The following is a 25,459-nucleotide window of genomic DNA, read 5'->3' on the forward strand; positions in this document are numbered from 1 at the left end:
AAGGGGGTGGTGGGTTAGTGATAAATTAAAAATTAGAGAACCTGAGGGCGAGGTAGGCAGCCGAGCATGCCACAGCTACGACCGATTGCAGAAGAAGACTGAAAGTTTAATGAGTTCCGGGACTTGCTCTGAAGTGGAGTGAGGGGCGGAGCCTGCTCGAATGCACTTCACGTGAACCCGGGAGCGGAGTGTTGTTTCCGCAGGAAAAAGAAAAAGAAAGAAAAAGATGTAAAGAAAAGAGTTTTTTCTGTGAAAATCTTTTTGTTGTCTCACACGCCTGACCCTCCCCCCCCCCCCCCCCAGACGTGAGATAGATCGGTACCGAACGTTGTATATCAACCAAAACTGCAACGTAGTTTGTGTTATACGCCGTGGTCCAGAAGAGCGTGCGTAAATGGCAAGAAATAACTACCACCTGACCTAAGGAACATGAAAAAAGCGTAACAGCGTAGATCTCCCGTGGGGAAGTCGGTAGAGCGTTAGATTGTCGTACCAAGGCTCTCAGGTTCGAATCCTGGTAATGACAGTTTTTGTAATGTAGTACGTGTGAAACTGTCATGTGGCAAAACATGTTCCTGAAATGTAAAAGGACTGTTCGGAGATTACAGCAATGCTCTACTGTCAGTTCGCTTGGGCTTCGTTTATTTGATAGTAGAAAACCTACAGAGTACATCTGTAGTCCCACAGAACAAACATTAGCAATCGGAACACAAGAGCAAAGAAACAATTACATCACAGACGCCAAATATTAATAGTAATGATAATAATAATAATAAGAATAGTAATAAAACGAAACTGTACGTGGTTCCAAAGACACTATCAAATATCAGTGATCTATATACGTAGACTATAGTGACGAATGAAGATTAGTACCAAGGCCGGGTTTAGAACCCGTGTCTGCTGCTTACTAGGGAGGTGCGCTGACCACTTCACCAACACAATGGCTTTGCACAGCTGCACGGACTGTTCGAGCATCCCTCTCTACTCAATCCAAATTCCCATTCACATATCAGCCCACTTGGTATCCCCCCCCCCCCCCCCCCCCGAAATCAAATAGCATTGCAGAGGCTCTGTAACAATATTGGAATAGCACTTCTGCGTCGAACAAAACGGGGGATCCTGCCTGGAACACAGGCATAGGGGCTTTAATTAAATTAAGTTATACAGGGTGAGTCGCTAACTATTGCCACCTAGAATAACTCCGAAAATATGAGAGGAGCTGAGAAGGTTGTGGGACAAACGTTACATGGGACAACGGGGGCCATAGTATGACATTCGTTTTTTGTTGCTAGGAGGGGTGGCTTCTGACATATGGAGGTCAACCTTTCTTTTAAATTTTTTTTAATGGGATGCTGTAGTTTGGTACTTATTTTCTGATAGCGGCTATCGAGGCGAATGCAATGATGTGTAACGGTAAGGTCTTTGAAGGTCAACGAAGGTCACAAAGGTGGCATGAACGTTCATTTACAGAAGGTGTTCGAAGTGATGACTGTAGTGGACTGACAAGACAGCCAGTCCACAGTGACGGGTAACCGAAAGGCACGCGTACACACAAGCCGACTGGCGTGAATTCTGGAACAGGAAACGTCATGAATACACTAAAGAAAAGTACGTATCGTCTGTTTACTTAACTTTAATTCATCCTTGTGGTACATCGCTATTGACGATACAAGTGAGACTCTCTCCAGATATGGTTAATGGCGCCTTGCTAGGTCGTAGCCGTGGACTTAGCTGAAGGCTATTCTAACTGTCTCTCGGCAAATGAGAGAAAGGCTTCGTCAGTGTAGTCGCTAGCAAAGTCGTCGCACAACTGGGGCGAGTGGTAGTCCGCCTCTCTAGACCTGCCGTGTGGTGGCGCTCGGTCTGCGATTACTGACAGTGGCGACACGCGGGTCCGACATGTACTAATGGACCGCGGCCGATTTAAAGCTACCACCTAGCAAGTGTGGTGTCTGGCGGTGACACCACAATGACCATTTGTATCAATGCAGTGCTGCAATCTTATTATCAGGGATTTAGTGGTATCCCTTATCACATCGGCACTTATCGAAGAACATGCCCTGACAATTCTCTCTCGCATATCTTCAGGTGTAGTAGGATCGTCTTTATAAACGATATCTTTTACGAATTTCCGCCAAAAAAAAAAACGGAGGCATCAAGTCTGGCGGACGAGCCGGCCACGACACATCTCCTCCGCGTCCAATCCTACGATTTGGGAATTGTCCCTCTGCCGGACACCCATCGTGTTGATACCATATTCTGATCCTTGTTCCTAAAGGAATTTCTTCCAATAACAGACCTAATGTTTCTTGCAGGTATGTCGTGTACTTCCTACCATTAAGATTTCCGCCGGCCGCGGTGGTCTCGCGGTTCTAGGCGCTCAGTTCGGAGTCGCGCGACTGCTACGGTCGCAGGTTCGAATCCTGCCTCGGGCATGGATGTGTGTGATGTCCTTAGGTTAGTTAGGTTTAATTAGTTCTAAGTTTTAGGGGACTGATGACCACAGATGTTAAGTCCCATAGTGCTCAGAGCCATTTGAACCATTTGAATTAAGATTTCCTTCGATGAAATAGGGGCCTATAATTCCCTTCCTAGAGAATCCCACACCACACATTCACTGACCACGATTTTTGGTCTGCAACTTGCCACAGTCAACGTGGATTTTCAATTGCCCAATAATGCATGTTATGCAAGTTAACGTTTCCACCGTTCGTGAATGTAGCGTCGTCAGTAAATAACAACAAATTAATAAATGAGTCATCCTTCTGAATTTGAAGTGATCCGATCGGCAGAATTCAATGCGACGCATCCAATCCGTTCCAGTTAATTATTGGTGGAGACTGATATGGTAAGGTCGATATTTATGACGAAGCAGAAGACGAACAACATTACTCTGGCTGACGTCAGATTACATTGAGATTTGACCCGAACTAACACAAAGATCTCGAAACACAGTGGCAAGAGTACCAATTTCCATTTCCTCTTTGATAACTTTCCTTTGCCGGATATGTTTCTGATGCGCTAAAGATCCAGTTGCTCTCAATTTATCATATACATGTTTAAATGTACGACATGTAGGATGAGTACGTTGAGGATATATTTTTCACCGCGTAAGTCTCTAGCTCTAACTTAATTTCGTTGGCACTCTCCGTAAATGGGAAGGATATCGACTTGTTCTTCGAAGAAATACATGATTCGCGTTAGCTTGATTTCACGATACTAGTGTTACCGTTCCTATGAGTGCTGTATTGGGAAACCGTAGAATGGTGTTTAGAGGTCAATGGCACGTTGGATGGATACGCCGTATTCGGCGAATATTTAGTATTTGCACGATATACGAGAGGGAAGTGTCAGGGCAGAGCATGTGCTTCGATAAGTGCCGAAGTCATAAGGAACATCACTCAATACGTGATAAGATTACAGCACCGCATTGATACCAATGGTCATCACTTCGAACACCTTCTGTAAATGGATGTTCATGCCACCTTTTTGACCTTCGTTGACTTTCAAAGACCTTACTGTTACACGTCATTGGATTCGTCTCGATAGCCGCTATCGGATAATAAGTCCCAAAGTATAGCATTCCATTTAAAAAAAAAACAAAGTTGACCTTCAAACCTCTGACGCGATCCCACATAGCAATAGAAAACCAACGTCATATTGTAGCCCCCTTTGTCCCATGCAACATTTGTCCCACAAACCTATCTTCGGAGTTATTCTAGGTGTGAATAGTTAATGACTCACCCTGTATATGGTTCCAGATGCCTTCGGGCTGCACATATACATCATTAAAATAATGATGCTAATAACAAACAAAATCATAAGTACGTGGCTTTCACGAATCAATACGAACATCACCAAACACGCACGGTGTCCTTCATTCAGGAACAGATGTTTCACGACAGTGGTTGTGTGTGGAGCAGATTACTTTCGTACACCAACCACATCTGGTTGGTTGGTTCATTTTGGGGGAGGGGACCAAACAGCGAGGTCCTCGGTCCCATCGAATTAGGGAAGGACAGGGAACGAAGTCGGCCGTGCCCTTCCAAAGCAAGGATCCCGGCATTTGCGTGAAGGGATTTATGGAAACCGCGGAAAACCTAAATCAGGATGGCCGGACACGGTTCTGAAGCGTCGTCCTCCCGCATGCATCCAATTCCACGGATTCATATGTCCAAACAGCACTATCAGCTTCAGCGCTAGCAGTAGCATACAGACTCCACAGCTGTTTCGCACCCACTTGTTCGTGAATGTGCACAAATACGAGACTCTAGCCACAACATGCACATCTTATGTACGGCGGTGCTTCCATGTAGTGCTTCCCTGTAGCAGTAAATCATTATTATTATTATACTCTGGCACGTGTGATGCTATTTTTCTTGATTCTTCTGCTCAGATTGTTTGTGTTTATTCCGTCAAACCATAAATACATTACTTGACCACAATATTATTGCACCTGATAGCGAGGGCGCATCGGACGGCTTATTGTGAGATTTCATCGTGACATTTTAAGCGGTCAGGCTGTAACGCTTGACAGTATATGAACAAGTGTCCTGGTATCATGCACAGTGCGATGCGTCACCACTACTTGTTTACTGCAACATCGTTCCTTGAACGGCCACGTGAGGCCAAGCGCAATAATATCGTGGTCAAGTAGTACTCTATAGGTTTGCTATTCCAGATAAACGAACCGGAAGCGGACTACCAATAGACGTAAACTCCGAATAATCCTGTTACATGTCAGGAATATGTTGTGCCACGTAACGCACTACAACATAAAAACTAACACGAACAGGGCTCGAACTTGGGACATTTGGTATGAGGAACTGACGCTCTAACGACTTCCTCACGAGATTTCTAGACGACAGACGCTGTCAGTTATGTCTTTCCTGTGCTTCAAATGTCAGATATTACCTACCACTTAGCGTTTACGCACGTTATGCTGGACTACAGCGCATAGTACGAACTGTATCGGTGTTTTGGTCGATACTGTATCGATATACAACTTTTGGTACCGATCTGACTGACTGACATATGGCGGTTTGGGTGTCAGAATAGCCGCCATTAAAAATTTTTCACTTTTGCAGGTGGGCTCACGCACTCATTGGTCCGACATGGGGACACTATCATACACTCCTGGAAATGGAAAAAAGAACACATTGACACCGGTGTGTCAGACCCACCATACTTGCTCCGGACACTGCGAGAGGGCTGTACAAGCAATGATCACACGCACGACACAGCGGACACACCAGGAACCGCGGTGTTGGCCGTCGAATGGCGCTAGCTGCGCAGCATTTGTGCACCGCCGCCGTCAGTGTCAGCCAGTTTGCCGTGGCATACGGAGCTCCATCGCAGTCTTTAACACTGGTAGCATGCCACGACAGCGTGGACGTGAACCGTATGTGCAGTTGACGGACTTTGAGCGAGGGCGTATAGTGGGCATGCGGGAGGCCGGGTGGACGTACCGCCGAATTGCTCAACACGTGGGGCGTGAGGTCTCCACAGTACATAGATGTTGTCGCCAGTGGTCGGCGGAAGGTGCACGTGCCCGTCGACCTGGGACCGGACCGCAGCGACGCACGGATGCACGCCAAGACCGTAGGATCCTACGCAGTGCCGTAGGGGACCGCACCGCCACTTCCCAGCAAATTAGGGACACTGTTGCTCCTGGGGTATCGGCGAGGACCATTCGCAACCGTCTCCATGAAGCTGGGCTACGGTCCCGCACACCGTTAGGCCGTCTTCCGCTCACGCCCCAACATCGTGCAGCCCGCCTCCAGTGGTGTCGCGACAGGCGTGAATGGAGGGACGAATGGAGACGTGTCTTCAGCGATGTGAGTCGCTTCTGCCTTGGTGCCAATGATGGTCGTATGCGTGTTTGGCGCCGTGCAGGTGAGCGCCACAATCAGGACTGCATACGACCGAGGCACACAGGGCCAACACCCGGCATCATGGTGTGGGGAGCGATCTCCTACACTGGCCGTACACTCCTACACTGGCCGTACACCACTGGTGATCGTCGAGGGGACACTGATTAGTGCACGGTACATCCAAACCGTCATCGAACCCATCGTTCTACCATTCCTAGACCGGCAAGGGAACTTGCTGTTCCAACAGGACAATGCACGTCCGCATGTATCCCGTGCCACCCAACGTGCTCTAGAAGGTGTAAGTCAACTACCCTGGCCAGCAAGATCTCCGGATCTGTCCCCCATTGAGCATGTTTGGGACTGGATGAAGCGTCGTCTCACGCGGTCTGCACGTCCAGCACGAACGCTGGTCCAACTGAGGCGCCAGGTGGAAATGGCATGGCAAGCCGTTCCACTGGACTACATCCAGCATCTCTACGATCGTCTCCATGGGAGAATAGCAGCCTGCATTGCTGCGAAAGGTGGATATACACTGTACTAGTGCCGACATTGTGCATGCTCTGTTGCCTGTGTCTATGTGCCTGTGGTTCTGTCAGTGTGATCATGTGATGTATCTGACCCCAGGAATGTGTCAATAAAGTTTCCCCTTCCTGGGACAATGAATTCACGGTGTTCTTATTTCAATTTCCAGGAGTGTATTAGAAGCCCGCCACACCTGGATACTGCACGATTCGATCAGCCGGCCAAATGGAGACCTGCAATGAGACCCGTTAGAAACGCTGTAAGGTGCTGATACCGCTGTCTCACACAAGTACGCGGTATCTGTGTGTTCTTCACAGCGATCACTCAACATCGGACGCTATCACTTCCCTTACATACCCTACGAGGTCTTGCAAACAAACGTCTACCTGTCACAGAAAACTGGAGTTCTGATTGTTTACATACCAGTCGATGGTGCGTACATGTACAAAGTTACATTGACATCAGATCACATCTTCTGGGTGTTTCGCTATCCTTGTCAGCCAGTGTATTCTGAGACACCTTTCATAGCTTCCTTACTATGTGTACTGTTAGATGAAGTAAGCTCCATTCTCTGAAAGCGAAGGATGGGGGGAGGGGAGGGAGGGTGAGGGAGGTGTGAGGGAGGGGGGAGGTGTGAGGAAGGGGTGAGGGAGGGTGAGGGATGGGTGAGGGAGGGGTGATGGTCGGGGGAGGGGGATGGAGGGGGAGGGATGAAAGACAAAAGTACAAACTGGAAATATTATGTTGCTTGTGAACTCCAAGGAAACCATTTTCGCAATTCCTGGGCAGTAGCAAAAACATCATACAGCGGTTAGACGAAAATATAGAGATCTGCATGCTAGATTGTAAATCAAGGTGATGGCCAAGCCTGCAGGTAGCGCTGTCGTATTTGACAACGAACGGCACTTGTGCAATGTCCTCAGCACGTTGCATTGTCACTCGGGTTCAGAGCAGTGGTCTGTATAATTATGGGTGCATTATGTAGGACCTAAGCGGATTCGAACGTGGCCAAAATGTTGGTGGTCGCATAATGTGTGCTTCTGATGTTTCAAGAGGCACCGTATCGAAGATATGCAGGGTTAAGAAAAATTCGCGCACTCGAGCTCCGCTGCGCGATTCTTCATATACTGGCAATACAAAAATGTGTCTCACGAAATTTCGTTCTGCGCATATTTCGGGCAGTAAGTGAACGTTAAAGATTGGAAATGTGGCAACACTGTTATCGTGTGTATGGTAACTACCTCGGTCAGCACACAGAACTAATGCTGTGCTGGTCGTGCAGCGGATAGCGTTTAGGGTTAGCATGCAAGAGGTCCTTGGTTCGATTCTGGGTAGAGGCATATGTGATTTATTTGAGAGTTTTATTATCCCGAATAATATGGTAATAAACATATTTACTTATGCCAAATGCATCCGACATACACTCCTAACGAAATGTAGTGCACCTGAACGTGGCAAGAATAACAGCCAGTAGTAATCGATGGGACCAATGGGGGAGGGTACACAGAAAACAAATTTGGAATCTAGTGGATGCTTTGGCGCGAAACAAATCGCGGGCACGATGCGCAGAATGCTTACATAAAAAATGACCAATGAAAACGAGTGTACTTCCATTTCTGTGTTCGTAGTATGTAAGTGTAAATGTTTAGCAGAGGATACATTGTAATCGCTGTATGTATAGTAACACGCCAGATACCGTGCCACGCAGACTACATGTAGCAAATAAAAAGCAATTCGTCTCGATCCAGAATCGAATCTGCATGCTAACCCAATACGGCATCCACGGCACCAACTGCACGGCACCACTCTTACGCCGGCTTTGGTGGCCGAGCGGTTCTAGGCGCTACAGTCTGGAGCCGAGCGACCGCTACGGTCGCAGGTTCGAATCATGCCTCGGGTATGGATGTGTGTGATGTCGCTAGGTTAGTTAGGTTTAAGTAGTTCTAAGTTCTAGGGGACTGATGACCTCAGAAGTTAAGTCCCATAGTGCTCAGAGCCATTTTTGAACTACACGTTGGCTGAGGTAGTTACCGTACATGTGATTACTGTGTTGCCACATTGCCAATCTCTGACGCCCGTTTACTGCTGGAAGTATGCGCAGGATGAAATTTTGCGACAGACCCTTTTGTGTTGCTAGTATGTGAGGAATCGCGCAGTGAAGTCCGAGTGCGCCAATTTTTCTTCAGCCTGTATAACACGTTCAGGGAAACCGAGAAAACATCACCTGCTAAGTCACAACGCGGACGAAAGCGTGTGTTGTGTGATCATGTCAGATGACGTCATGTACCCATGCAATCCAGTGCAGTGTCACTGCCACGTCCGAATGCCTACACATCTGGACCTCTCACAACTGGATCAGCTGATCAAATGCACATACACCACGAGGGCCCTTTCATGCGGGAAGACGACGGTTCAAACCCGCGTCCGGCCATTCTAATTTAGGTTTTCCGTGATTTCCCTAAATCGCTTCACGCAAATGCCGGGATGGTTTCTTTGGAAGGGCACAGCCGATTCCATTCTACATCCTTTCCTGATCCGATGGGACCAATGACCTCGCTGTTTGTTGCCCTCCCCCGAATCAACCAGCCAACGAGTATGGTACGTCTCCGTAACTTTCACAGTGGTCACTCAGCACTGGACACTGTTCATTCCCTTTTATACCGGACCACGCCTGGGAATGACACATCACTAACACACTCTGGTGACTAACATCATCGAAAATTGCAACTCTTAGTCATGTGAGCTCATCCCAAAGTTCTAAAAGTAACTCGTTAAATTCCGGTTACAGGATAAATCAGTCTAATCTAAAAGCCGAAAATTCAACTAAGTACCTAGGTATTACAATAACGAACAACTTAAATGGGAACGAACACATAGAAAATGTTGTGGGGAAGGCTAACCTAAGACTGCGTTTCATTGTCAGAACACTTAGTAAATGTAACAGACCTACTAAGGAGACTGCCCACACTACCCTTATCCGTCCTCTTTTAGAATACTGCCGCGCGGTGTGGGATCCTTACCAGGTAGGACTGACGGAGTACATCGAAAAAGTTCAAAGGCAGCATGTTTTGTATTATCGCGAAATATGGGAGAGAGTGTCACAGAAACGATACAGGATTTGGGCTGGACATCATTACTTGAAAGGCGTTTTTCGCTGCGACGGAATCTTCTCACGAAATTAGAATCACCGACTTTCTCCTTCGAATGCGAAAATATTTTGTTGACACCGACATACATAGGGAGGAACAAAAATGGTTCAAATGGCTCTGAGCACTATGGGACTTAACATCTATGGTCATCAGTCCCCTAGAACTTAGAACTACTTAAACCTAACTAACCTAAGGACATCACACAACACCCAGTCATCACGAGGCAGAGAAAATCCCTGACCCTGCCGGGAATCGAACCCGGGAACCCGGGCGTGGGAAGCGAGAACGGTACCGCACGACCACGAGCTACGGACAAGGGAGGAACGATCAGCAAGATAAAATAAGGGAAATCAGAGCTCATACGGAAATATACAGGAGTTCATTCATTCCGCGCGCTATGCGAGGTTGGAATAATAGAGAATTGTGAAGGTGGTTCGATGAACCCTCTGCCAGGTACTTAAATGTGATTTGCAGAGTATCGATGTAGATGTAGATGTATATTTTCGCGCCCGCCGATATTCTGTAAGTGTACAGAGTCACATTGATATCCGAAAATATTTTCTCGGTGCTCGACTTTTTACGTCAGACTGTGTACATGCATTTGTCGAAATGCTTATTTACATTCGTCAATAAACGTTACGTAGACCGCAGGATTTTCAAATGGCTCAAATGGCTCTGAGCACTATGGGACTGCCCGCATCTCGTGGTCGTGCGGTAGCGTTCTCGCTTCCCACGCCCGGGTTCCCGGGTTCGATTCCCGGCGGGGTCAGGGATTTTCTCTGCCTCATGATGGCTGGGTGTTGTGTGCTGTCCTTAGGTTAGTTAGGTTTAAGTAGTTCTAAGTTCTAGGGGACTGATGACCGTAGCAGTTAAGTCCCATAGTGCTCAGAGCCAGCCACTATGGGAGTTAACTACTGAGGTCATCAGTCCCCTAGAACTTAGAACTACTTAAACCTAACTAACCTAAGGACATCACACTCACACATACTCGAGGCAGGATTCGAACCTGCGACCTTAGCGGTCGCGCGGTTCCAGACTATAGCGCCTAGAACCGCTCGGCCAGTACGGCCGGCAGACCGCAGGATTTGAACAAACGTTTCCTGAAAATTTGCAAGCAAGCGAAAATATGTATTAAGGTGGTGACACACAGAGATATTGGCAAAGTGAATGGAAATTCCTGATGCTCGTGTCGGAATCTCTTGTTGTTAGTCGTGCTTTCGAAGAGAATTGGACGCAAATGTCTTACCGTGAGGTTCTGTTCCTGATACACGGCCAATCGTCAGCTATTTTATCTATATTTGGCCTTTTTTTAAATTCAGATATGTAATTGACCCGGTATGCGCGCAATATTCTGTTACGACCCACGGGAACTGGCACGCGGGAATTGGAAGCTACAGGAATCCCGGCGGGGATGTAATATTCAGCGACCCGCGCGCCACGAGATAAACCAGGCCATGAATTTAAAATAATAGCGCGGGCGAGCGACGAAGCACCGGCCGGGCTGCGCTAACACTTTCCGTAGTGGAACAATCTCGAAATGGACCTCCACAATTCCAGTCGCTACCGGCTTTAAATGTCTTCTACTTTGTGTGCAACCGCTCGCTTCCGAGTACGGTTCGGAACTCAAGTTTTAACTGAAATCGTAATTTTTGCCGAACTCTCAGATTTTCTGTTGTTGCTTGGCCATAGTTAACTACTTATGCACGTATTTACATTAAAAACAAAGATAATTTGGGTAGGTAACTGAATAAATCCTAATTATACCGATCAGTCAGAATATTACTAAAATGTAGACTTTCACGGCCGGAAATATCATGTCCATTATAATTGTCCGGGCTGTTATGCCGTGGTCGGTTGATGAATTCTGTGGCGATTCCCAACGTTTCGTCTCCGACTGCTGGAGACATCTTCAAGGGGGTCCGTAGCTCGATGGAAGGTCCAACACACACACACTGAGCCAGTGTGTGTGTTGGACCTTCCATCGAGCTACGGACCCCCTTGAAGATGTCTCCCGCAGTCGGAGACGAAACGTTGGGAATCGCCACAGAATTCATCAACCGACCACGGCATAACAGCCCGGACAATTACAATGGACAGTCAGAATATTGTCACCACCGACCTACTACCGATATAAACCCATCCACATGACAGCAACGTCACCTGGAGAGGAGTAACTGCTGGTCAGACACGCACGGAAAGAGTATAATCAGTGAGCGTGCTGCCAGTGTGTAGGATGGGCAAGGCGCGCGATCTGTCTGAGTTTGACCGAGAGCAGGTTGTGACGACGCGGAGGCCTGGCACGAGCATTTCAGAAAGTACGCGTCTTGCCTGATGTTCGAGAAGTGCTGTGGTGAGTGTCTGTAACGCATGATGAAACCAAGCTGAAGCCACGTCCAGATGTCGTAGGAGTCGCAGCTAGGCCGCGATCGCCGATTCGCCTCTTAAAGCTTCCTTGTATGGATATATGTGGGCTCCAGTGTAAGCAGTCAGAATCTTATACGATCTGCAACGGGCGAGCTGTGTCCTGCAGACGTTCGTCATGACCATATGGCGTGACTGCAGCGTGTGAAAGTAGTGGAGAGGCGCTTACAGTGTAGTTACATTCTCTGGAACTATAAAAATTAATAACTGATCTAGAAAGACCCTGAGGAACTTCATATTAGGTGTATAACCTTCTGTTGTGTAAAGGAACAATCTGTCAAAATCTAAAGTCAATAACTGTCATAATTTGGAAGTTACAAAAAAAATAAAGGTCAGTAAAAAACGTAATCATCCGACACTTAAAAAACTAAATCAACAAATGATTGAAGCGATTTCACAGCTCTACAATAACTTTATTATTTGAGATATTTTCACAATGCTTTGCACACACATACAAAAACTCAAAAAGTGTTTTTAGGCATTCACAAATGTTCCATATGTGCCCCTTTAGTGATTCGGCAGACATCAAGCCGATAATCAAGTTCCTCCCACACTCGGCGCAGCATGTCCCCATCAATGAGTTCGAAAGCATCGTTGATGCGAGCTCGCAGTTCTGGCACGTTTCTTGGTAGAGGAGGTTTAAACACTGAATCTTTCACATAACCTCACAGAAAGAAATCGCATGGGGTTAAGTCGGGAGAGCGTTGAGGCCATGACATGAATTGCTAATCATGATCTCCACCACGACCGATCCATCGTTTTTCCAATCTCCTGTTTAAGAAATGCCGAACATCATGATGGAAGTGCGGTGGAGCACCATCCTGTTGAAAGATGAAGTCAGCGCTGTCGGTCTCCAGTTGTGGCATGAGCCAGTTTTCCAGCATGTCCAGATACACGTGTCCTGTAACGTTTTTTTCGCAGAAGAAAAAGGGGCCGTAAACTTTAAACCGTGAGAGTGCACAAAACACGTTAACTTTTGGTGAATTGCGAATTCGCTGCACGAATGCGTGAGGATTCTCTACCGCCCAGATTCGCACATTGTGTCTGTTCACTTCACCATTAAGAAAAAATGTTGCTTCATCACTGAAAACAAGTTTCGCACTGAACGCATCCTCTTCCATGAACTGTTGCAACCGCGCCGAAAATTCAAAGCGTTTGACTTTGTCATCGGGTGTCAGGGCTTGTAGCATTTGTAAACGGTAAGGCTTCTGCTTTAGCCTTTCCCGTAAGATTTTCCAAACCGTCAGCTGTGGTACGTTTAGCTCCCTGCTTGCTTTATTCGCCGACTTCCGCGGGCTACGCGTGAAACTTGCCCGCACGCGTTCAAGCGTTTATCGCTCACTGCAGGCCGAGCCGTTGATTTCCCCTTACAGAGGCATCCAGAAGCTTTAAACTGCGCATACCATAGCCGAATGGAGTTAGCAGTTGGTGGATCTTTGTTGAATTTCGTCCTGAAGTGTCGTTGCACTGTTATGACTGACTGATGTGAGTGCATTTCAAACACGACATACGCTTTCTCGGCTCCTGTCGCCATTTTGTCTCACTGCGCTCTCGAGCGCTCTGGCGGCAGAAGCCTGAAGTGCGGCTTCAGCCGAACAAAACTTTATGAGTTTTTCTACGTATCTGTAGTGTGTCGTGACCATATGTCAATGAATGGAGCTGCAGTGAATTTATGAAATCGCTTCAATCATTTGTAATAGCCCTGTATATATGGTGTCCCAGCTATCTTGTCTACCCAAAATATCTCTGGAACAATAACAGCTATTGGAAAACGACTTTCACCGGTATCAATGTAGGGCTGGGGCCAATAAACGTACATATTTGGAAACATTCTAAAACGAAAGCATATGTGTTTTTTAACACAAACTTATGTTTTTTAAATGGACCTCCTATATTTTTTCTTCAGCAATCCATAGCATGACAAAGCACATACACAATGGAGTTGATTGCATCGCAATATTGCCATTACATTCCGAGATACTGAGACGCGAAGTTGACGCTTGAAACACCCGACATGCGCTGCTAGCGCACGTCCTGAGGCTCAGGCGTGAACCCCATGCTGCCCGTAATCGCGATGGTCCGAAACGAATAATACGGTCTGCTGCCATCCTCTTGATAAGTATGGAGGTGTGATTACACATGTCAATCTCATCGCGATTACCTTTCGTAATTTTGCTGTAGTGATAACTACAAGAATTTCAAGAGATATTTATGTTTTGTGTTAGCGTGAGTGTGATAGTACTTGTGTGAGTGTATGTGGGACATTCGCCAATATTAAATTTTCAGTTTGTAATTCTCTATAGGAACTTGCAAGTGGTCCAGCTTTGTATCGTGGGAACGATTCCACCAGTGGTTCCCCTACTAGTGGATGACGGATGTCCAAGCGTATTTGAATACGTAACAGACAGCCAGAACGTCTGAGACTATACAGTTAAATTCCAGACGTAAAGTACAGCTTAAAGCTTATTTCATTTTATTTGTTTAACAAGAGAGTTTTGAGTTGCTTATTTTAATGACGTCAATGAGCTGAGAGCAGTGGTTGGTTCTTGCTAGATTTTGGCGCGAGCCGCGCCCTGAAAGTCAGTTCTGATTGGCCGTAATTCTGTACAGCCAATAAGAAGTGAGACGGTTTGCCACGTAACGCGTGAGATAGAGCTGCTTGTAGAGGCAGAGAGAAGAAGGAAGTGGTGGACTAGCTTTCGAAGGAGCCGGTCATGCTGAAAGTGTCCGAACGCATTATGTGTAAAATGAAGTGATATTGTGACTTCCGCGTTTCGGTGCAGTGATAAAGGTAACTGGTGTTTACCATTAACTATTTGTGCAATTTTAAGAGTCGAGAGATGTTTTGTTCTGGAGAAAATCGCGTGTGTAAACTTTGAACTAAAAGCGTGGAGGTACTAAGTAATTTTTTTTTTACTGAGTATTTAAGGGGGGGGGGGGGCAAAAGCCATTGAATGTCGAGTGCAAAATTAAATAGCAGTTTACTGACTGTGTGACTCTCGTTAATGATTGCGGAATTGGATAGGAAAAGTTCTGGCTGTTTGAGTGTGACGAGGACTGTGAACAGGAACTTTAATGATTTGATCACATGTGGGCTGATGATCTTGCTTAATAGCAATAAAAAAAACCTGATGCAAGTTTAAAAGAACCTTTGAACTTAGAAATTTGAACAGCAACCCATTTCCGATTTATTCTTTAGAGTTCACAAGACTATTTTCAGCTTTTTGTACTTATAGCGGCCTCCGACATGTAGTTATGAAGTCTCAGTTTCTTCAACACTGCTTTTCTGAGATTTCTTAAGTAGCTGCAGTGAGGAGTTAGATGTGCAGATCTGCAGCAGGATCGAGGTAAGTGCACAATTTATGTTGCAGAACCGCCGACGATGTGCGAAAGAGCGCGTTACGTCGCAGGAAGCCACCCCCTATTACATACGTCTGACGTCGTAGGCTGGGTAGACGTAACAGGACAGGTGGTGAACTGTGGCAGAATTAATATCAGGCTTTAATACTGGGCAGAGTGCTAGTGTGTGTGAACGGAAACTGAAAACTGTGGGGTCACCGCCAGACACCACACTTGCTAGGTGGTAGCTTTAAATCGGCCGCGGTCCATTAGTACATGTCGGACCCGCGTGTCGCCACTGTCAGTAATTACAGACCGAGCGCCACCACACGGCAGGTCTAGAGAGACTGACTAGCACTCGCCCCAGTTGTACGGACGACTTTGCTAGCGACTACACTGACGAAGCCTTTCTCTCATTTGCCGAGAAATACACTCCTGGAAATGGAAAAAAGAACACATTGACACCGGTGTGTCAGATCCACCATACTTGCTCCGGACACTGCGAGAGGGCTGTACAAGCAATGATCACACGCACGGCACAGCGGACACACCAGGAACCGCGGTGTTGGCCGTCGAATGGCGCTAGCTGCGCAGCATTTGTGCACCGCCGCCGTCAGTGTCAGCCAGTTTGCCGTGGCATATGGAGCTCCATCGCAGTCTTTAACACTGGTAGCATGCCGCGACAGCGTGGACGTGAACCGTATGTGCAGTTGACGGACTTTGAGCGAGGGCGTATAGTGGGCATGCGGGAGGCCGGGTGGACGTACCGCCGAATTGCTCAACACGTGGGGCGTGAGGTCTCCACAGTACATCGATGTTGTCGCCAGTGGTCGGCGGAAGGTGCACGTGCCCGTCGACCTGGGACCGGACCGCAGCGACGCACGGATGCACGCCAAGACCGTAGGATCCTACGCAGTGCCGTAGGGGACCGCACCGCCACTTCCCAGCAAATTAGGGACACTGTTGCTCCTGGGATATCGGCGAGGACCATTCGCAACCGTCTCCATGAAGCTGGGCTACGGTCCCGCACACCGTTAGGCCGTCTTCCGCTCACGGCCCAACATCGTGCAGCCCGCCTCCAGCGGTGTCGCGACAGGCGTGAATGGAGGGACGAATGGAGACGTGTCGTCTTCAGCGATGAGAGTCGCTTCTGCCTTGGTGCCAATGATGGTCGTATGCGTGTTTGGCGCCGTGCAGGTGAGCGCCACAATCAGGACTGCATACGACCGAGGCACACAGGGCCAACACCCGGCATCATGGTGTGGGGAGCGATCTCCTACACTGGGCGTACACCACTGGTGATCGCCGAGGGGACACTGGATAGTGCACGGTACATCCAAATCGTCATCGAACCCATCGTTCTACCATTCCTAGACCGGCAAGGGAACTTGCTGTTCCAACAGGACAATGCACGTCCGCATGTATCCCGTGCCACCCAACGTGCTCTAGAAGGTGTAAGTCAACTACCCTGGCCAGCGAGATCTCCGGATCTGTCCCCCATTGAGCATGTTTGGGACTGGATGAAGCGTCGTCTCACGCGGTCTGCACGTCCAGCACGAACGCTGGTCCAACTGAGGCGCCAGGTGGAAATGGCATGGCAAGCCGTTCCACAGGACTACATCCAGCATCTCTACGATCGTCTCCATGGGAGAATAGCAGCCTGCATTGCTGCGAAAGGTGGATATACACTGTACTAGTGCCGACATTGTGCATGCTCTGTTGCCTGTGTCTATGTGCCTGTGGTTCTGTCAGTGTGATCATGTGATGTATCTGACCCCAGGAATGTGTCAATAAAATTTCCCCTTCCTGGGACAATGAATTCACGGTGTTCTTATTTCAATTTCCAGGAGTGTAGTTAGAATAGCCTTCAGCTAAGTCCATGGCTGCGACCTAGCAAGGCGCCATTAACCATTTCTAGAGAGAGCGTCACTTGTATCATCAAGAATGCTGTATACAAATGGTGGATTAAAGTTAAGTATTCCAGCAGCTACGTACTTTTCTTTATAGCATTCATTACGTATCCTGTTTCAGACATAACGCCAGCCGGCGTGTGTAAACGCGTGCCTTTCGGTTACCCGTCACTGTGGACTGGCTGTCTTGTCAGTCCACAACACAAACGATGGGCCTCCGCAGCCGACGGCCCGTGCGTGTGCCCGTGTTAACAACGCGACATCGGCAGCTACGTGTGAAATGGGTGCGTCACCATCGGCACTCGACGTCGGCGCACGGTCAGAGCGTTGCGTGGTCTGATGAATCCCCTCACCATTCTCATCACGTCGATGGGAGGGCGCGAATCCGTCGTCCCGCAGCGTAACAGCTCCCTAACGCCTCTACTGCGGGACGGAGACCAGCTGGCGGCGGCTCCATTATGCTCCGGGGAACACTCACGTGGGCATCTGTGGGTCCAGTGGAGCTCGTGCAAGGCACCGTGACGGCCAGCGAGTATCGTACACTGGTTGCAGACCGCGTACTCCCCTTCGTGACTATCATGTTTCCCGACGGTGGTGGTGTTTTTCAACAAGACAGTGCGCCATGTCACAAGGACAGGAGTGTGATGGAGTGTTCCAGTCGGTGCGCTGGCCCCAACTTGGCAGATCTGAACCAGATAGAACACGTCTGGGATGTGACTGAACGTGGCGTCAGAGCTCATCGTCCCTTCCCCGGACTTTACGTGACCTGTGTGTGTATGCAGATGTTGTGCCACCTCCCTCGAGCGACCCACCAAAGCCTCATTGCTTCCATGCCACTACGCTAAAGGAGGACATACCCGCTATTATGCAGGCGGTCATAAAGTTCACACTGTATATTATTACTCTGTAATGAGGTGTTGAGCCATGGCCCTTCATACGGAAATGTTCAGAAAATCTCCTTGAACAACCTCAGAAATTCGGTTCACACTTTATATTATGAGTAGTAATGAGTCTAGCAGACTGTTCTAACATACCGCGAAACAATGTTCGCAGCTAGTGTAATACTAATGGCCTGTGGCGAGGGCCTCCCGTCGGGCAGACCGCTCGCCCGGTGCAAGTCTTTCGATTTGACGTCACTTCGTCGACTTGCGCGTCGATGGGGATGAAATGATGATGATTAGGACAACACAACACGCAGTCCCTGAGCGGAGAAAATCTCCGACACAGCCGGGAATCGAACCCGGGCCCTTTGGATTGACATTCTGTCGCGCTGACCACTTTTTTTATCTCATTTTGTTCACTTTCGTTCGTTCCATGTGTTCGGGGCGGGCGTCGTAAGACATCCGTTTAAATTCGTTGTTGATCGATTAACTCAGTTTTTTTTTTTTTTTTTTTTTTTTTTTGTTACAGAGGGCTGCTAACCATCTGACCGAACACGCTGAGCTACCGTGCCGGCACCACTCAGCTACCGGGGGCGGACTCGCAGCTAGTGACGTTTCCTCATTAACCCCGTCATACTGGCTTAACGGCAGCTAAGAAAATTCTACCGTATGTTCCTTCGCCGTCGGCGTTGTCGTTGTTACCGTGAGACACCGTTATACCAAGAGGAAAGGCGCGTCGATCTTAGAGCATGAGATATGATGACCTTAAGCCATTGACAACACACAACGGTCACGGTAGCACCTGATTCCAGAATAGCTGCAGTAGTTAAGATCTACGAACTATCCCCTGTTGACCAGGTCCCCAAAACTTAACTCATTACGAGATCCCTTCAAAGCAAATTGTCATAACGATCGTCTATAAAGGCTTCGTACAACGAGAAGAAATGTTACGGTTGATGGAATAATAACAGATACGACCAAACTGTCTTGTCTCTTCTGCTTTATTTAACATAACTTCGTTCACAGTTTCATTTCGCATTCACCACTTATTCACCGAAACCCTTTGATGAACAGTTTTGGTTGCTTAACACCAACAGTCAATGATAATGATACAGCTTTTCTCCTTTTTATAAATTGAAGCCCGCTCTCCGTGATATAATAATAAAAAATACCGGTCTCAATACCGCGTCCCTCGTGACATGCGAATAGACTTATCCCGGAATTGACCGCCCTGTAGGTGTACTCAATTTAATGACCACACTTCGCTGTCCGCTATTTCGCGTAACTGAATGTCCATTTGTTAGTCTGATTATACACTGTAGCTATTTAAAATTCGCCCCTATATTTTTCACAACGCACAATTAGCACTTCGTTACTTGTTTGTTTTTTTCTAAGAGTAAACGAAAAAAAAGACGCCGTATAATCGGCTTAGTCGACATAAAGCAAAACACCTTAATATGCCAAATTTCACCTCTTCTTATAGGATCGGCTACCTTACTCACTAATTTACTACATATTGTTTCCAATAACGCTAAACAGGTATCGCCGCTATATTTTAATTGTATACAAAAGAATGTTACTACTATTATGACCAACCAAATCGTCACAAATCGCGCGGCGTGCGTTTTTAATGATAACTTTACGCTATTCAATTAAATCGCGCGGCGTTCGTTTCTAATGATAACTTTACGCTATTCAATTTCCATTACAGCTATCTTGACTCGTAATGTTACAAAATCACAGTCAAATCGTGCATATTTTTCACTCAACCTGCGATTTGAGGGTTATAGAACAGTGTTCCGGAAAGTAGAAATAATTCGAAAGCCAAGATCGCTTAAATACTGTTTACTGGTTAACCGGTTTCTACACACTAAAGGTGCCGTCATCGGATCTGCATGTAGCTTGACATTTATAAACCATTTGGATATAACGACACATGAGAAAGACCAGCTGATATAAAATCATTGTCACAAAAATAAAAAACAACTGCTCTCCAACGGTTATCCAGTAAACAGTATTTAAGCGATCTTAGCTTTTGAATTATTTCTACAACAGAGTGATCGCCCCACAACACACTATGTGTTCTCTGCAAGATACCGAAAGTGCAGAATGAATTTCTTTATTTCCGTCTGTGATCACAAAACAGTTAGATTCTCAGACTACCGGGTTTGAACAGCATCGACAATCTTCAGATCTGCACCAAACACGGGAAAAACACAAATACAGCTACTGCATTTGCCTCTTCTTAAAACAATGAAACAGGTCCTAATGAAAAGTATTACTGACACACATGTGGAAAACATGCGCTTTAAGTATAACGATGCATATCTGTTTTCAAAACATATCCTAATGTGAAGGAGCCATAGTGTCATCATCAAAAGATAAACACAAAATCTGCTTAGCATCGTCGCAGTGATTTTAAATATGGTATATACTGGAACACAGTGTCGGGGGCATCCTCTTCTTAAGAGCGTCACTCTTCATGACGAAATGCACAACAGTCGCCGCCAAATGGTTTATCGTAAGCTCGTTAGATGTCGCTACTGCAAGCCTGAACAGATTCGTCAGTTATATAACTGTACGATATGGAATAAAAGGAAGAATTAAAATGATAATGTCTGTAGTGGGCTTACCAGGTGCACAAGTCGTTACAATAATGTTTATTTTATCATTTTATATTATTCGGTCAACTCTGTAAGCTTGTTCTTAGGTCTGTTGTTATATTTCTATCAAAAATTCACTACAAGACCGTATTAGAATTGTTGTCACTTAACTATTTCTTTTCTAACAATCAAACTTAAGTCGTGTTTTTTATTTATTGCACTTTATTACCGTAATCACTTACACTCCTGGTAAGCTCACTATAGATTTTACCTATTGAATACTCCCTTTTATTGCACATCGTACAGTTATACAATTGACGAATACGTGTAAGCCTACAGTAGCGACATCTAACGAGCTTGCCACACAAACATTTTGCGGCTACTGTAGTGCATTTTCTCATGACCAACAGCGCCCTTCACAAGATGACCACGCCGCCTCTGTGGTCTAGTGTACAACATATTTTAAATAAATGCGGCGATGCTCTGGTGATTTTGTGTTTATTTGTTGAGGATGCCATTATGGCTCCATTATACACACATCAAAAGAGGTTTTGCATCACCTCAGTTCGAGAGTTTCGGATCTGTACAGAAAATTGGAATAGAGGTCAACATAAACATCATTTTCGCCCTTTTTAAAGATCATGAAAACCACACATTGCATTGTGTACCACCATATAGCGAGACCTTCAGAGGTGGTGGTCCAGATTTCTGTACACACCGGTATCTCCAATACTCAGTAGCACGTCATCTTGCATTGATGCCTGCCTGTATTCGTCGTTGCGTACTATCCACAAGTTCATCAAGGCACCGTTGGTCCAGATCGTCCTACTCGCCTCAGAGTGCTTGGTGGATCACTTCGTCCGTAAACAGCCCTTTTCAATCTATGCCAGGGATGTTCGAGAGGGTTCATGTCTGGAGAACATGCTGGCTACTCTAGTCGAGCGATGTCATTATCCTGGAGGAAATCATTCGCAAGTGTGCGCGATAGGGGCGCGAATTGTTGTCTGTAAAGACGAATGCCTCGTCAGTATGCTGCCGATATGGTTGCACTACGCATTGGAGGATGGCATTGGACGTATCGTACAGCCGTTACGGCGCCTTCAATGACGAGCAGCGGCGTAAATTGGCCTCACATTATTCCACACCAACACAGCAGGGAACCTGCACCTTGCTGCACTCGGTGGACAGTGTGTCTAAGGCGTTCAGCCTGACCGGGTTGCCTCCAAACACGTCTCCGAGGATTGTTCGGTTGAAGGCATATGCGACACTCATCAGTGAAGAGAACGTGACGCCAATCCTGTGCAGTCCATTCGGCATGCTGCTGGGCCCATCTGTACCGCGCTGCGCCGTGTCTGGTTGCAAAGATGGACCTCGCCATGGAAGTCGGGAGTGAAGGTGCACATCGTGCAGCCTCTTGCGCCCAGTTTGAGTCGTAACACGACGTCCTGTGGCTGCACGGAAAGCCTCACTCAACATGGTGGCGTTGCTGTCAGCGAGCTATAATCCGTAGATAACTTTCATCCACTGCAGTAGTAGCCCATGGACGGCCTGAGCGAGGCATGTCATCGACAGTTCCTGTCTTTCTGTATCTTCTCCAAGTACGAACAACATCGCTTTGGTTCACACCGAGTCGCCTGGACATTTCCCTTGTTGAGAGCCCTTCCTGGCACCAAGTAACAATGCGGACGCGATCGAACTGCAGTATTGACCGTCTAGGCATGGCAGAACGAGCCGTGTACCTCCTTCCTTGTGGAATGACTGGAACTGATCGGCTGTCGGACCCCCTCCGTCTAACAGGCGCTTCTCATGCACGGTTGTTTACACCTTCTGCGGGTTTTGTGGCATCTCCGAACAGTCAAAGAGACAGTGTCTGTGATTCAATATCCACAGTCAAGTCTACCTTCAGGAGTTCTAGGAACTGGGGTGATGCAAAACTTTTTTTGATGTGTGTATTATGACATGTGTTAAAAACAGGTAAGCCTCGTCATATTTAAGGTGCTTGTATGCCAGTTATACTTTCCATTGTGGCGTTAAGATGTGCACAAGTCGATTAGTTGTATATGTGTTCCTACAGCGCTGACATGGGGATTTACTGCTGACCGAAATCGATAGTCCAAGAGCCCAACAATTTTGTCATCACAGACGAACATAATGAAAGTTATTCTACATATTCCTTACCGACGTTTAGTTTCTTCACAAGTGATAATCTGATTTCATAGTGTTCGTAGTTGCTGTACACTCGGACATATGTGACCCTCAATGGGTTTTCAGAGAACCTATGGGAATGTTATTTCTCTACATCTACATCTACATTTATACTCCGCAAGCCACCCAACGGTGTGTGGCAGAGGGCACTTTACGTGCCACTGTCATTATCTCCCTTTCCTGTTCCAGTCGCGTATGGTTCGCGGGAAGAACGACTGTCTGAAATCCTCTGTGCGCGCTCTAATCTCTCTAATTTTACATTCGTGATCTCCTCGGGAGGTATAAGTAGGGGGAAGCAATATATTCGATACCTCATCCGGAAACGCACCCTCTCGAAACCTGCCGAGCAAGCTACACCGCGATGCAAAGCGCCTCTCTTGCAGAGTCTGCCACTTGCGTTTGTTAAACATCTCCGTAACGCTATCACGGTTACCAAATAACCCTGTGACGAAACGCGCCGCTCTTCTTTGGATCTTCTCTATCTCCTCCGTCAACCCGATCTGGTACGGATCCCACACTGATGAGCAATACTCAAGTATAGGTCGAACGAGTGTTTTGTAAGCCACCTCCTTTGTTGATGGACTACATTTTCTAAGGACTCTCCCAATGAATTCTCGTGTGTTTATGTATCACACTGGTAGAGGTAAGCCTTGTAATGGATTGCAGAATTGTTATTGTTACAGACTACATCTGTAATCTGTCCTGTCTTCAAGTATCATTACATTTTGCGGACTATAAGATGCACTTTTTTCTTGAAAAATTGCCTCCGAAATTCGGGTGTGTCTTATTCACGAAAGTAATATAAAAATCTTCAGTTTTCGATTTAAAATACTCGCCAGTCTTAAAACTGTCCAGCCACGGGAAAACTATTACCTCTGTCTGGCAACACTGGATTCATCTGGCAGCAAGAGTGCACGCATGCGACGACCGTGTGTTGCGAGGATTCACGAGCTTGCTAACACTGTCAGCCTCCCGCCCAACCGTCACAAACCCAGAACACTGTCGGGCCTCTGATGCGTCACTGCAGTTTACGCTGCCAGTGAACTTGAACTGACAGTGATTTGCGTTATCGGTAACAGTACAATATTTTTGTTAGTAGCTAGTTTCGTAATGGAAAAAAATAAAAGGTACTCATATGATGCGGGCTTTAAATTGAAAGTAACAGCATATGGAGGATAACATTGAAAACAGCAGCTGAGCGGCATTTCGGACCTCCACCAACGGAAAAAAACATTCGTGATTGGTGGGCTAGTAAAGAAGAACTGAAAAACATGAGGTACCTAAATGTCCAAATAGTGGAATGAGTGGAAAATGGCCGAACCTAGAAGATGACATGTCGAAATAGACTCAAGGACACTGTCAAAATTGTACTGGAATTAATACAAAAATGATTCAAATACGCTTTCGTGAGCTAGCGCTAGAGTGGAACTTAACAGACTTTAAGGGTGTAGTTGGTTGCTGGCGCAGGTTTATGAAGAGTCATGGACTTAGCATGCGAACCAAAACCAAAATATCTCACAGAATGCCACAAGAGTATGAAGACAAAATGTTATCCTTCCATCGCTGTATTAATCAACATCGAAAGAAAACCAGAGTGGAACTAAACCAAATGGCGAATATAGACGAAACTCTTCTGACGTTTGATGTTACAGGTAACAGAACTGTTGCCATTAAAGGCGCTACAACCGTAGCTATAAAACCAAGTGGACAGGAAAGAAATGTACTATACTGTTGTCCTTTCGTGTAGTTCAGACAGTACTAACCATAATCCAATGATCATTTTCAAGGGCCAAACAGTGCCGAAACCTTGTGAAATACCGCCGACTAGTGGTGTTAACGCACATGAAAAGAATAAGGTGGACAAGGCTGGTATGAAATTATGGATGAACAGAGTGTGCTAGAGAAGGAAAGGTGTTTTACTGAAGAAGAGTTCTCTTGTTGTGCTGGATCGGTTTAGTAGTAACTTGAGAAATTCTGTGGAATGGAAACTTAGACGGGGATATACGAAGCTTGCTATTATTCCGGGAGGACTTACTTGGCAATTGCAACCTCTTGATGTCTCGATAAATAAACCATTAAAAGTGGGTATGAGTGAGGAATGGAACACATGGATGATGGATGAAACCCAGCATTAGTTCACGCCGAACGGAGCTTTAAAACGACCTACAACCAGACAAGTGTATCAGTGAGTAAAACAGTCGTGGTCTACAATGAGAGAAGACGTTTTTGTTAAAGTGATGTTCTCGATGGTAGTGGAGACCATCTTATACATAAAGAGGACAATAATGACAACGAAGAGGAAGAGGAAGAAGAAAAAGAAAAAAAAGAAGAAGAAAGTTCAGATGACCGTTTTCAAGCGTTTTAAAGGTCAGCTCGGTTTTATAAACTAGGAACTTTTTTAGTCTGGCTTTGCAACCAAATAATAAAAATGGTAAAAATGTTATTTAAAAATACCTTAAAAATTAGGGTGCTTCTTATTGTCTGTAGCGTCTTAGAGTCCGTAAAATACGGTAACCCTCTGCTCGCTAGATTTCTCGCCATAAAAAACTGCCGTTA

Source organism: Schistocerca cancellata, chromosome 12 (genome assembly GCF_023864275.1).
Source record: "Schistocerca cancellata isolate TAMUIC-IGC-003103 chromosome 12, iqSchCanc2.1, whole genome shotgun sequence".
Taxonomy (NCBI): domain Eukaryota; kingdom Metazoa; phylum Arthropoda; class Insecta; order Orthoptera; family Acrididae; genus Schistocerca; species Schistocerca cancellata.